Genomic DNA, 11,576 nt, shown 5'->3' with positions numbered 1-11,576 from the left:
GGAATATTCAAATTCAAGTTGCAGAGGTTCCAGAAAAGTGACATGAGCTAATTGGAGGCCCTTGATGTATAAACTGTTGTGAAAAATTGGAGCCCCAGGTACAATTCATTCATCAGGCCCTTTTCCCTAGTAAGTCTTTCAGTGTGGACTATGAGCTCAATTAACAACATGGGATTTGGAGATAGATTTAAGACCTAGCTCTTCCACTTAAAAATGTGTGTCCTCTTAAGCTACTCTTGTGGTTCAAAGATGGCTGAGCAGTTCCAGATGCCTAGAAACAGAAAAACGGAGGACTCTCTTCCTGAGTCTGAGTTACTAAGAAACCTTTCCAAAGGCTGGGCGTGGTGGCTCATGCCTGTAATGCCAGCACTTTGGGAGGCTGAGGTGGTTGGATCACTTGAGCTCAGGAGTTCAAGACCAGTCTGGGCAACATGTCAAAACCCTGTCTTCACAAAAATTACAAAAAATTAGCAGGGCATAGTGGTACACGCCTGTAGTTCCAGCTACTCAGGATGCTGAGGTGGGAGGATCACTTGAGGCTGGGAAGTGGAGGTTGCAGTGAGCAGAGATCGCACCACTGCACTCCAGCCTGGGCAACAGAGTGAGACCCTGTCTCTTAAAAAAAGAAAAGAAAAGAAAAGAAAAAAGAAATAAAGATATCTTTCCAAAAGGCCAAAGCAAACTTCTCTTCATGTCTCATTGGTTAGAATTGCACTGCATGCCCAATCCTAAGCCAGTCACTGCAAAAGGAGTGGAATTACTGTTTGGCTAAATCATGCTTCCCGTGTTTCAAAATCTCATAATTTTATGATTAGATATGGATCTATTTTTATCCATTGTCAGTTGGCCCCCTCAATGTACAGTCTTATTCTTTAAATTCTGAAAACTGTTCTTGAAATATGAATAAGTGAATTTGCTTCTCTTTTATTTTTCTGTAATCTCCCTCTGGCACTTCTATTATTTGAGTGTTGGAACCCCTGGACTGATCTACTGTTCTTATTTTTCTAATATTTTTCCTCCTTTTGTCTTTTTGTAGTTTAGGTTTGTCATTTTGGCTTCTAAAAATTTAGTTTCCAGGAGCCCTACTTTCTCTTTCTTTCTCTCTCACTTTTTTTTTTTCTTTTTGACAGGATCTCACTCTGTCACCCAGCTAGAGTGCAGTGGAGCAATCATGGTTCACTGCAGCCTTGACCTCCAGGGCTCAAGCAGTCCTCCCACTTCAGCCTCCTGAGTAGCTTGAACCACAGGCGTACACCACTATGCCTGGCTATTTTTTTTTTTTTTCTCATAGAGACAAGGTCTCATTATATTGCCCAGGCTGGTCTCTAGCTTCTGGGCTCAAGTGATCCTCTGGCCTCGGCCTCCCAAAGTGCTAGGACTGCAGGCATGAGCCACCAGGCCTGGCCTATATTTTCTCTCTTAATGTTTGTATTTTATTTCATCCTATTCTTGTTTCATTGGGATAATATATTCTCTTATTGCTCTGAAAAAACTAAATCTAGCTTGAAGACTTTTTCCTCTTTGTAGTGTCTGTTTCTTTCCAATTGCTTTTTGTTATTTTTATTCTCTTTTTGTTAAGGTTTTCCTCAAATATCTGGCAATTATTTTTAAGATTGAGACATTAAAAACCCCTATGTGTGGGACTGGGCTTGTTGAATTTAAACCATACCATAGAGTGGGCTGTTTCATTGGGGGAATTTATCGTCTTCTCCAAATGATGTAGGATTTGTCTGTTGCTTAGCTTGGCCAGATCTGGGTTCTTATCTCACGCTCAGAAAAAATTAGGCACACGGACATCGAGGAGTGAGCGGAGTAGAATTTATTAAGTGAAAGGAAAGTTCTCAGCAAACAGCAAGGTCTTGAAAGCAGGTTCCCAATTGCCCCTTCACAGTTGAATTCAAGGGCTTTTATGTACTCAAACTGATGGGCTGGGTTCCCTGCTTGTATAAGGCAGTTTTTGGTGGCTCCACCCCCATCCCCTCTGTGCGCATGCGTGCCCTTAGTCCGCTGCAGGCATGTTTCGGCAAGCGCCCAGTGCAAGTTCCTTTATCTGCACAAGAAGTCTGTTGTAAACACTTGTGGGGCGGGTCGCAGGTTCTCCGAGGGACGTTTCTCTTACTGTCTGCCTAAAGCAAGCTGGCTAACTGCTTTCACTACTTCAGTACCTTTCAGTCTTTTCTCTTGGATTGGTCAGAGAAGAATTTTTTTTTTTTTTGGAGACAGAGTCTCGCTCTGTCGCCCAGGTTGGAGTGCAGTGGCGCCATTCTCCTGCCTCAGCCTCTCCGAGTAGCTGGGACTACAGGCGCCCGCCACCACGCCCGGCTAATTTTTTGTATTTTTAGTAGAGACGGGGTTTCACAGTGGTCTCGATCTTCTGACCTTGTGATCCGCCCGCCTCGGCCTCCCAAAGTGCTGGGATTACAAGCGTGAGCCACCGCGCCCGGCCCAGAGAAGAATTTTAAAATCTCCTTGGAATGTACAAGGCTGGGTTTCCCCTGGTTTAGAATCAGGGAGTGGGGCTGGGTATTTAAACATCAGTGTGTAAAATCTTACCTAATCTGACAATTCTAGAAGCGTATCCTGTCCCTCAACTGTGGTTGGTGCGTTGGTCTGTTTTCCTCACTCCAGTGACTAAGCCTCCTATTTTCTGCCACGGTGGGAGAGAGGCATCTGGTGGGAGGTACCTGTTTGGGAAGAGCCTACTTCTTTGTAAATGCCTTTTCTTTTTAGAATGACTTTAGACTTGAGTGTTCCCATATACCCCAAAGTCAGTTTCTTCTATTACTAGCATCTTACATTGGTGAGACACATTTGTTATAATTAATGAACAAATACATATACATTATTATTAGCTAAAGTCGATAGTTTGTTTTTACATTCTTAGTTTTTTCTTAGCGTGCTTTTTCCATTCCAGGATCCCATCTGGGATACTGCATTACATTTAGCTGTCATGTGCCTACAGGATCCTTTTGTCTATGACAGTCTCTAAGACTTTCCTTGTTTTCTATGACTTTGAGTGTTTTGAGGAATACTGGGATGGTATTTTGTAGGATGTCCTGCTATTATACTGGAATTTATCTGATATTTTTTCCACAATAAGACTGAGGTTATGGGTTACTGGGAGGAAGACCCCAGAGATAAAATACACCCCCCAACTTTTTTTTTTTTAAAGAGACAGAGTCTCACTCTGTTGCCAAGCTGAAATGCAGTGGCGCAACGGCTCACTACAGCCTTGAGCTCCTGGGCTCAAATCAAGCAATTTTCCTACATCAGCCTCCTGAGTAGCAAGGACTACAGGTGTGTCACTACACCTGGCTAATTAAAAAAATTTTTTTTAGAGATGGGATTTTGCTATGTGTCCCAGGCTGGTTTTGAACTCCTGGCTTCAAGTGATCCTCCAACCTTGGCCTCCCAAAGTACTGGAATTACATGTGTGAGCCACTGTGCCAAGCCTAAAATGCCATTTTCATCATATCATGATTGATGATGTTAACTTATGACTGTCCATGTTGGCCTTGAGCTGAGATGGTGTTTGTCAGATTTCTCCACTGTAAAGTTACTCTTTTGTTTCCTCCTTTCATACTACGTCCTTTGGAAGGAAGTCACTAGGTCTAGCCTATACCTAAGAAGTAGGGACTTATGCTAAAACTACGTTTTTTTGTTTTTTTTTTTTTTCCTCATTAAGCCATTGTTTTAATGGGTCTCAAAATTCTGTTGACAGACTTTTTGGTCAAGTTTCCATTAAAAAGTACTGATTTTAAAAACTAATAACTTAAAACTGCTACATGTGAAAAAAAAAAAAAAACAGTGGTCCACAAAACATTCTCCTTTCTTTCTGAAGGATGTATGCTGCATTGTTACGATTAACCATTCTTTTACTATTAAACTTAAATGGCCAATTGAAACCAACAGTTCTGAGACCATTCTTCCACCACAGATGAGGACTGGGGTGGCAGGTATTAGGGATAATACTCATTTGGCCCTCTGAGCTTTCTGGGCAGACTTGGTGACATTATCAGCTCCAGCAGCCTTCTTGCTCATTGCTTTGATGACACCCATAGCAACTGTCTGTCTCATATCACAAACAGCAAAATGACCCAGAGGAGGATAGTCTGAAAATCTCTCAACACACATGGGCTCATCAGGAACCATATCAACAATGGCAGCATCACCAGACTTCAAGCATTTAGGGCCATCTTCCAGCTTCTTACCAGAACAAAGATCAATCTTTTCCTTCAGCTCAGCAAACTCTCATGCAATGTGAGCTGTGTGACAATCCAGTACAGGGGCATAGCCTGCACTGATTTGGCCTGGGTGGCTTAGAATAATCACCTGAGCAGTGAAACTGGCTGCATCCATTGGTGGATCATTTTTGCTGTCACCAGCAACGTTGCCACGACAAATATCTTTGACAGACACATTCTTGACATTGAGGCCCGCATTGTCCCCAGGAAGAGCTTCACTCAAAGCTTCATGGTGCATTTCAACAGACTTTTGACTGGAGGAAAAAAATATGGAATGCTTCATAAATTTGCATGTCATCCTTGCGTAGGGGCCATGCTAATCCTCTCTGTATTGTTCCCATTTTAGTATATGTGCTGCCAAAGCCAGTGTAAAACTACTTCTTAAATAGACTCCCAACCAGTCCTAGAATTCTCAGCTTACTCCTTCACTCCATTCCCAGAAGTACCCGCTGCTGCTGATTGGCGTGACGCGCTGAGATTCTGAGGTGCATGTTATGTGGCCTCCTGGCTTCCCCGCTGTTGGCTCCCAATTAGGCTTCCTTGTATCTTCTAAGTGTGATTCAGTTTCCTGATTTCTCAGTTCAGAATTTTTGTCGCTGATGTCTTCTCTGATTTCCTTGTCTTTGTGACTTTATGCTAATTTTTGTACCTTTGGGTGTGTGTGTGTGTGTGTGTGTGTGTGTGTGTGTGATTTTGGTGGGAGTATTGGAGGGAGTAGAGGTGTGGTAGTTTTAAAAACATTATTTGGCCAGGTGCAGTGGCTCATGCCCATAATCCCAGCACTTTGGGAGGCTGAGACTGGCAGATCACCTGAGGTCAGGAGTTTGAGACCAGCCTGGCCAACATGGCAAAACTCCGTCTCTACTAAAAATACAAAAAAATTAGCCAGATGTAGTGGTGTGCGCCTGTAATCTCAGCTACTCAGGAGGTCGAGGCATGAAAATTGCTTGAACTTGGGAGGCAGAGGTTGCGGTGAGCTGAGATCATGTCACTGCACCCCAGCCTGGGTGACAGAGCTAGACTCTATCTGAAAAAAACAAAACAAAACCCCAAAAAACAAAGCCAAAACAACAACAAAAAACCCAAATTCTTTGATTTTGTTTCCTTAAAGAGGCAGAGCTTACTTCCTCTTTCCTTGTGTGTAAGGCTGTACATACTGTCTTGCCTCTAATGAGTAGAGTATGGCAGAAATGATAGTTTGTCACTTCTGAGATTAGGTGATAAAAGGACTGGGGCTTCCGTCTTGCACGTGTGTTCCTGCTCTGTCGGATCACTTACTTCAGGGAAAGCCAGCAGCCATGTCTGTGAGCAGCCTTGTGGCTGCTGTATGCGAGAAGTCCACAGGGTGAGGAACTGAAGCCTCCAGCTGATGACCAGCAAGAAACTGAGGCTGCCAACAACCACATGAGTGAGCTTTGTGTTGGATTCTCCAGTCCCAGCTAAGACTTGAAGATTCTTTAAGCTGAGCCATTCCCAGATTTATGATAATCAGAAACTGTGGGATAATATTAACTGAGAGAGTAAATGTTTGTTATTTCAAACTGCTAAGTTTGGGGTTAATTTATTACGAAGCCATAGATAACTAACCTAAGAGATAAATCACAAACAGAGACTTTTATAAGTGTTACTATGGTCTATAGTTATTTACCATTATGAGTTTTTGAGAACTCAAATAAAGATATGAGCTTTTTTTTTTTTTTTTAAAATATATATATAAATATTTCTAGGCCGGGTGCGGTGGCTCATGCCTGTAATCCCAGCACTTTGGGAGGCCAAGGCAGGTGGATCACCTGAGGTCAGGAGTTCGAGACCAGCCTGGCCAACAAGGTGAAACCTCGTCTCTACTAAAAATACAGAAAATTAGCCGGGCGTGGTGGTAGGCATCTGTGATCTCAGCTACTTGGGAGGCTCAGGAAGGAGAATCGCTTGAACCCGGAAGGTGGAGGTTGCAGTCAGCTGAGATCACGTCACTGCACTCCAACCTGGGCAACAAGAGCGAAACTCCGTCTCAAAAAAAAATTAAAAAAAATATATTTCTTATTTTGAAATAATTTTAGATTTACAGAAAGATTGCAAAGATAGTAGAGAGGATTTCCATATGTCCCTTACCCAATTTACACCATTGTTAACATCTTACATTACCTTGTCACATTTGTCAAAACAGAGAAACTGACATTGGTTAGTTTCATTAACCAAACTATATAGTTCATTAACCAAACTCCAGATTTTATTTGGATTTACCAGTTTTTCTATTAATATCATCTTCCTGTTCCAATCCAGGGCGCTGCATTATATTTAGTTTTCACATCTCCCCAGTCTCCTGGTCTGTGACAGTTTCTCAGTCTTTCCTTGTTTTTCATGACCTTGACAGAGATCTGAAGCCTACTGAAAGTATTTGTATTTGGTAGATTGTATTTCTTTGACTGTGATCCTGCTAGGAAATTGAACCACAGAGACCCAGGCTTTATAAGAGTTATAACACTTTTCCAATTCGACAATTAGTTTTACATTCATTTGCGCAATTGTTTGGTTGTCTGCCTTCCCCACCAGCTTGGAAGATCCGTGAAAGTAGGGGCCATGTTTGTTTTGGAAACAGAATGTGATGTCTAGCACTCAGTACTTGCTCCATAAATATATGCTAATGAATAAATGGATAGTTAATGATCTATGAGTTTTTTTTTTTTTTTTTTTATTTGAGACGGAGTCTCGCTCTGTCTCCCAGGCTGGAGTGCAGTGGCGCGATCTCGGCTCACTGCAAGCTCTGCCTCCCGGGTTCACGCCATTCTCCTGCCTCAGCCTCCGGAGTAGCTGGGACTACAGGCGTAAGCCACCACGCCCAGCTAATTTTTTTTTGCATTTTTAGTAGAGACGTGGTTTCACCGTGGTCTCGATCGCCTGACCTCGTGATCCGCCCGCCTCGGCCTGCCAAAGTGCCGGGATTACAGGCGTGAGCCACCACGCCCGGCCGATCTGTGAGTATTTTTAATAAACCAGTGAGTTGCAGTGTTCCTCAGTGGACTTAGAATTTTGCCTTAATTATAGTAAGTTTTAAGCAAATAGTAACTATATGCCAGACCAACTGCCAAGTACTTTCTTTGCAATAGCTAAATAAATGTGTATTGAATTCAGTTACATAAAATGAGGATTGCAAAATTCTTTCTGAGGGACAATGCTTTGTTTCCCCTAGATGGGAAAGTCTTACTGCCTAGGAATTATTCCTTTTTATTAAGGAATTTACTGCTACCTAGGAATTACTCCTTTTTATTAAGCCCAGTGCAGTTGGAGGAAAGAAAGCTGTTGGACTGGGCACAGCAGCTGTTTTCTGGGAAATAGCAGTGTGTAAATATAGCACATCTGTGTGCCAAGGAGGGAAAGGAGAAATTAAGTCAGGCTTCTCAGGAGCAACGAATGTAGAGAAAAACATCACAAGTTAACAGCATGGGGGAAGAAAATATAAATTCCCAAGACTCACCTCTGCCTCTTTGAAACCTAAAGCCTAAGTTCTGAAAACCTTATTCTAATTAAATTACGACTTCATTTCAATTCAAAACTTTCACCATCTCTTAACATTTGAATTTAAAAATTTTATGCTTTAGTATTACTATTCATATTACTATTGGCATTTTAGTTAAAATGCTAAGTGCAAAACATTTGTTGGACTTTGTTTATGGTGGGGAGATGTAGAGAGGGTGATGGCACCATCTGGGAAGATGGAGATAAATCTTAATGGAATTTGGGAAATGAGAAAAGCTGAGTTGGTGATGTCTATGTCTGACAACAGTGATGCATTCCAGTGGCAGCTCAACCAACATTATTATTAAACGCTTTATGTGGTGGTTTATGTATTATTTAGAAATAATAATAAATTGGAATGACTTTTGGCTCTTCTCCCAGATGAAATCCCCTAAGTGTTTATCTTACAGAAGACACAGAAGGGACTCAATTTTGCAGTCATGTATTTGTCTAAATGCAATAAGTGACAATTTGTGTGTTTTGTTTTGTATAGGGAAAAATAAAAGTATGTTTCAGAAAAAAATACAGAAAAAGTCATCAAAGTAAAAAATTCAGGACTGAGACTCTGGAATATATTTTGCTGGTGGCAGCATAGCCTGATAAATCAGGGGTGTTTGTTTACTTTCTTTATAATTGATTTTTCCATATTTTTCAGCAAGCCACAAAAAGTTCAGCTTAAAATATATCCGTTTGTATCTACAACCTTCTATGGGAAGAAATTACTTGTTTCCATCTTTTAAATTATTTGCCCTCATTAAATTTTCATGGCCTTACCTCCAGATTGCTTTTCCAAAAAAGGGACTCATTCATGTATTCATCCATTGTTTATAAATGCCTTGCACTGGATATGAAATATAGTGGCATTTTATTCATCTTTGTTGAATGAAGAAATGTCTGCATGCACATAACATCATTCTGAACGTATTTCCTAAGGCATGGCCGCTTGAGATGGCTTATTTCCTTTCATTATCTGTTCTCCCTTTCTTTGGTATTATAATAACAGAACTTTTAACTTGATTCTGTCTTTAAAAGGCAGGGGCTTGCCCTCCCTTTCCATCTTTACCCCTTATAATGCATTGAGCCATTGTGGGCAGCTGAAGGCAGTCCTCTAGAGATGGCAGAGCCACATATGGGAGATGCTTTGATCCCTGCGGGTGGAGCAGAGCCTCCCTCCAGCCCCACACTCTGCAGCAGTACCATTATGTGAGCGAGAAACACACTTCCACCATGTTTAAGCCATTGTTATTTGGAGGTGCCTCTTATACAGCACCCAAATTCATCTTTTAACCATACAATTCTCAAGGCATTAGTTCTAGAAGGGGTGAGAAGAGTAGTCCTCCAGTAACCATAATGTAAGTCAGAATATGGAAAATTCCATGAGAAAGTCCAATAAATGCTCTGAGGGTTTGGAGGAGGAAGAGTTCACATTCATTTGGAGAATAAATTAGAATTGCTTTAGAAACTACGACATCTGAATTTTGAGAGCAGCGTTGCTCTACAGTCTGAAGGGCATGGATATCGTTATTCATGGAATCCTAACTGTCTAGCTTATTTTGTCTGGCGGTCTATCACAGCATTGCTACCTACAGGCTTAGGAATTAGGCACAGTCCAGAGAGTCTCCGGGGGTCAGTGTGGACTCAGTCCCCACCAGAACAAACAGGCTGCGTAAGCTTTTTCTAAATAAATGAATTATGATCCTCACAAATTATTAATATCAAGGTGATCAAGAATGTGGGCTTTGGAGTCAGACACAGTTTCACGTTCTCCCTCTACCACTTACCAGCTGTGAGACTGAGCAGAATATTGAAGTCGTTGAGATCTGGCCTCCTTGAGTTCAAATCTCTTTTCCACCACTTAGGAACTATGTGACCAAGGCAATTTGTTTAACCTCTCTATGACCTGATTTCCTCATGTGTAAAATGTAGATAATAAAAATACCTTCTTCACAGGGTTGTTGGGAGGATTAAGTGAAAACTCCTTATAGTATTAAGTCAGTAAGACATGTTTAATGATTAATATGTGCCTGGCAATTGTGTGCACACACACACATTTATATTTTTATTTCATATTTGTAAACAGAATAGTTAATACTTAATATTACCTGTTGTTGTTATTAATGACCTAACTTCCTGGCATCTCAGTTTACTCATGTAAAACAGAGGTGATAGTATCTGACTCTTTGTCCTCATTTGTAAAATAATACTCACTCTCAGAGTTGTAAGATTATGTCTGTAAAGTACGTGCCCAATTCCTGGTACCTAGCAGAGTCAATAAATTACACAACTTTTGAAGTAGATCTCTAAAAAAATTTCTTTACATTAAGGGAGGAGACCACCCCTCATATTGTCTTATGCCCAATTTCTGCTTCCAAAGAAAGAAGAAGTAAAAACTAAAAGGTAGAAATGGAATCCACAGGCAGATAGCCCAGTACTGTGCCTTGAGCCTGATAGTTAAAAATCAACCCCTGACCTAACTGCTTGTGTTACTACAGATTTCAGACATTGTATGGAAAAGCATTGTGCAAATCCCCATCCTGTTCTGTTCCATTCTGATTACCGGTGCATGCAGCCCCCAGTCATGTACCCACTGCTTGCTCAATCGATCACACGACCCTCTCATGCAGAGCCCCTTAGAGTTGTAAGCCCTTAAAAGGGACAGGAATTGCTCACTTTGGGAGCTCGGTTTTTGGAGACGTGAGTCCGCCGATGCTCCCAGCTAAATACAGCCCTTTCCTTTCACAACTCAGTGTCTGAGGGGTTCTTGTCTGCGGCTTGTCCTGCTACAGCATATTTCCTATGTTATTTTTATTTATTCATTTATTTTGAGACATGGTCTCACTCTGTTGCCCAGGCTGGAGTAAAATAGTGTGACTGTAGCTCACTGTAGCCTTGAACTCCAGGGCTCAGAGGACCCTCCTGAGTAGCTGGGACTACAGGCGTTCACCACCACACCCAGCTAATTTTTTTTTTTTTTTTTTTTTTTTTTTGAAGAGATGGGGTCTTGCTGTGTTGCCTGGGCTGGTCTTGAAATCCTGGCCTCAAGCTGTTACTGGTGGAGGGTCTTGACTATGAGTCCTCCAGGTTCTTGGTGTTTTGAACAAAGAATTGGGCAAAAAAAAAAAAAAAAAGAAAAAATGCACAAAGCAATGAAAGAATGAAGCAACAAAAGCACAGATTTATTGAAACAAAAGTACACTCCACAGAGTGGGAGCAGACTTGTGTAAGTGGCTCAAGAGTGCTAGTTACAGAGTTTTCTGGGGTTTAAATACCCTCTAGAGGTTTCCCATTTGTTACTTGGTTAATACCTATGTAAATGAAGTAGTGGCCTGCAACCAGTTTGATTGGTTGTGGAAGGTGACCAATCAGAGGCTGAAGTGAAATTACAAAGTTACACATGAAGACTTGGCCTACAACCAGTCTGATTGGTTGCAAGAGGGGACCAATCACAGATACTTTCATTTTTCGTCTGCAAGGCAGAAAAGTGGGGGCGGGGGGGCGGGGCGGCGGGTTTGCAAAGGGAGTGGCCTCTGATCCTTTTGTTACTTGGGCATGGAGAGGTGGAGTTTTCCTTTTGATTCCATTCTAGGAATTCAGCACGAATCGGCTGTAGGTTCCCTGCCTTCAGACCCTATTATTCTCCAGCCTCAAAGCTGTCTTCCTGAATTGGCCTCCCAAAGTGCTGGGATTATAGGCGTGAGCCACCCCACCTGGCCCCTATGTTATTTTAAGGGAAATAAAGAGTTATGTGCAGTTTTGTTAAATGCAGTCTTGTAGGGGGATAGGCATATGCAAAATACCATGTATTTAGCTTAACGCCCT

At 41.7% G+C, this 11,576-nt stretch overlaps 1 non-coding gene and 1 pseudogene across 1 annotated transcript; both read right to left on the bottom strand.

The window, feature by feature from the left end:
- Window positions 1–3,823: 3,823 nt before the first annotated feature.
- Window positions 3,824–8,957, bottom strand: LOC129461953 (elongation factor 1-alpha 1-like; annotated as a pseudogene).
- Window positions 4,508–4,610, bottom strand: LOC129477572 (U6 spliceosomal RNA). Its single transcript, XR_008655778.1, has one exon. It is a non-coding gene; the product is annotated as a U6 spliceosomal RNA (small nuclear RNA).
- Window positions 8,958–11,576: the final 2,619 nt, after the last annotated feature.

This window comes from Symphalangus syndactylus, chromosome 2 (assembly GCF_028878055.3).
Source record: "Symphalangus syndactylus isolate Jambi chromosome 2, NHGRI_mSymSyn1-v2.1_pri, whole genome shotgun sequence".
Taxonomy (NCBI): domain Eukaryota; kingdom Metazoa; phylum Chordata; class Mammalia; order Primates; family Hylobatidae; genus Symphalangus; species Symphalangus syndactylus.
Note: the sequence above shows the minus strand (reverse complement) of the source record. Positions and strands in the feature narration are given on the sequence as shown.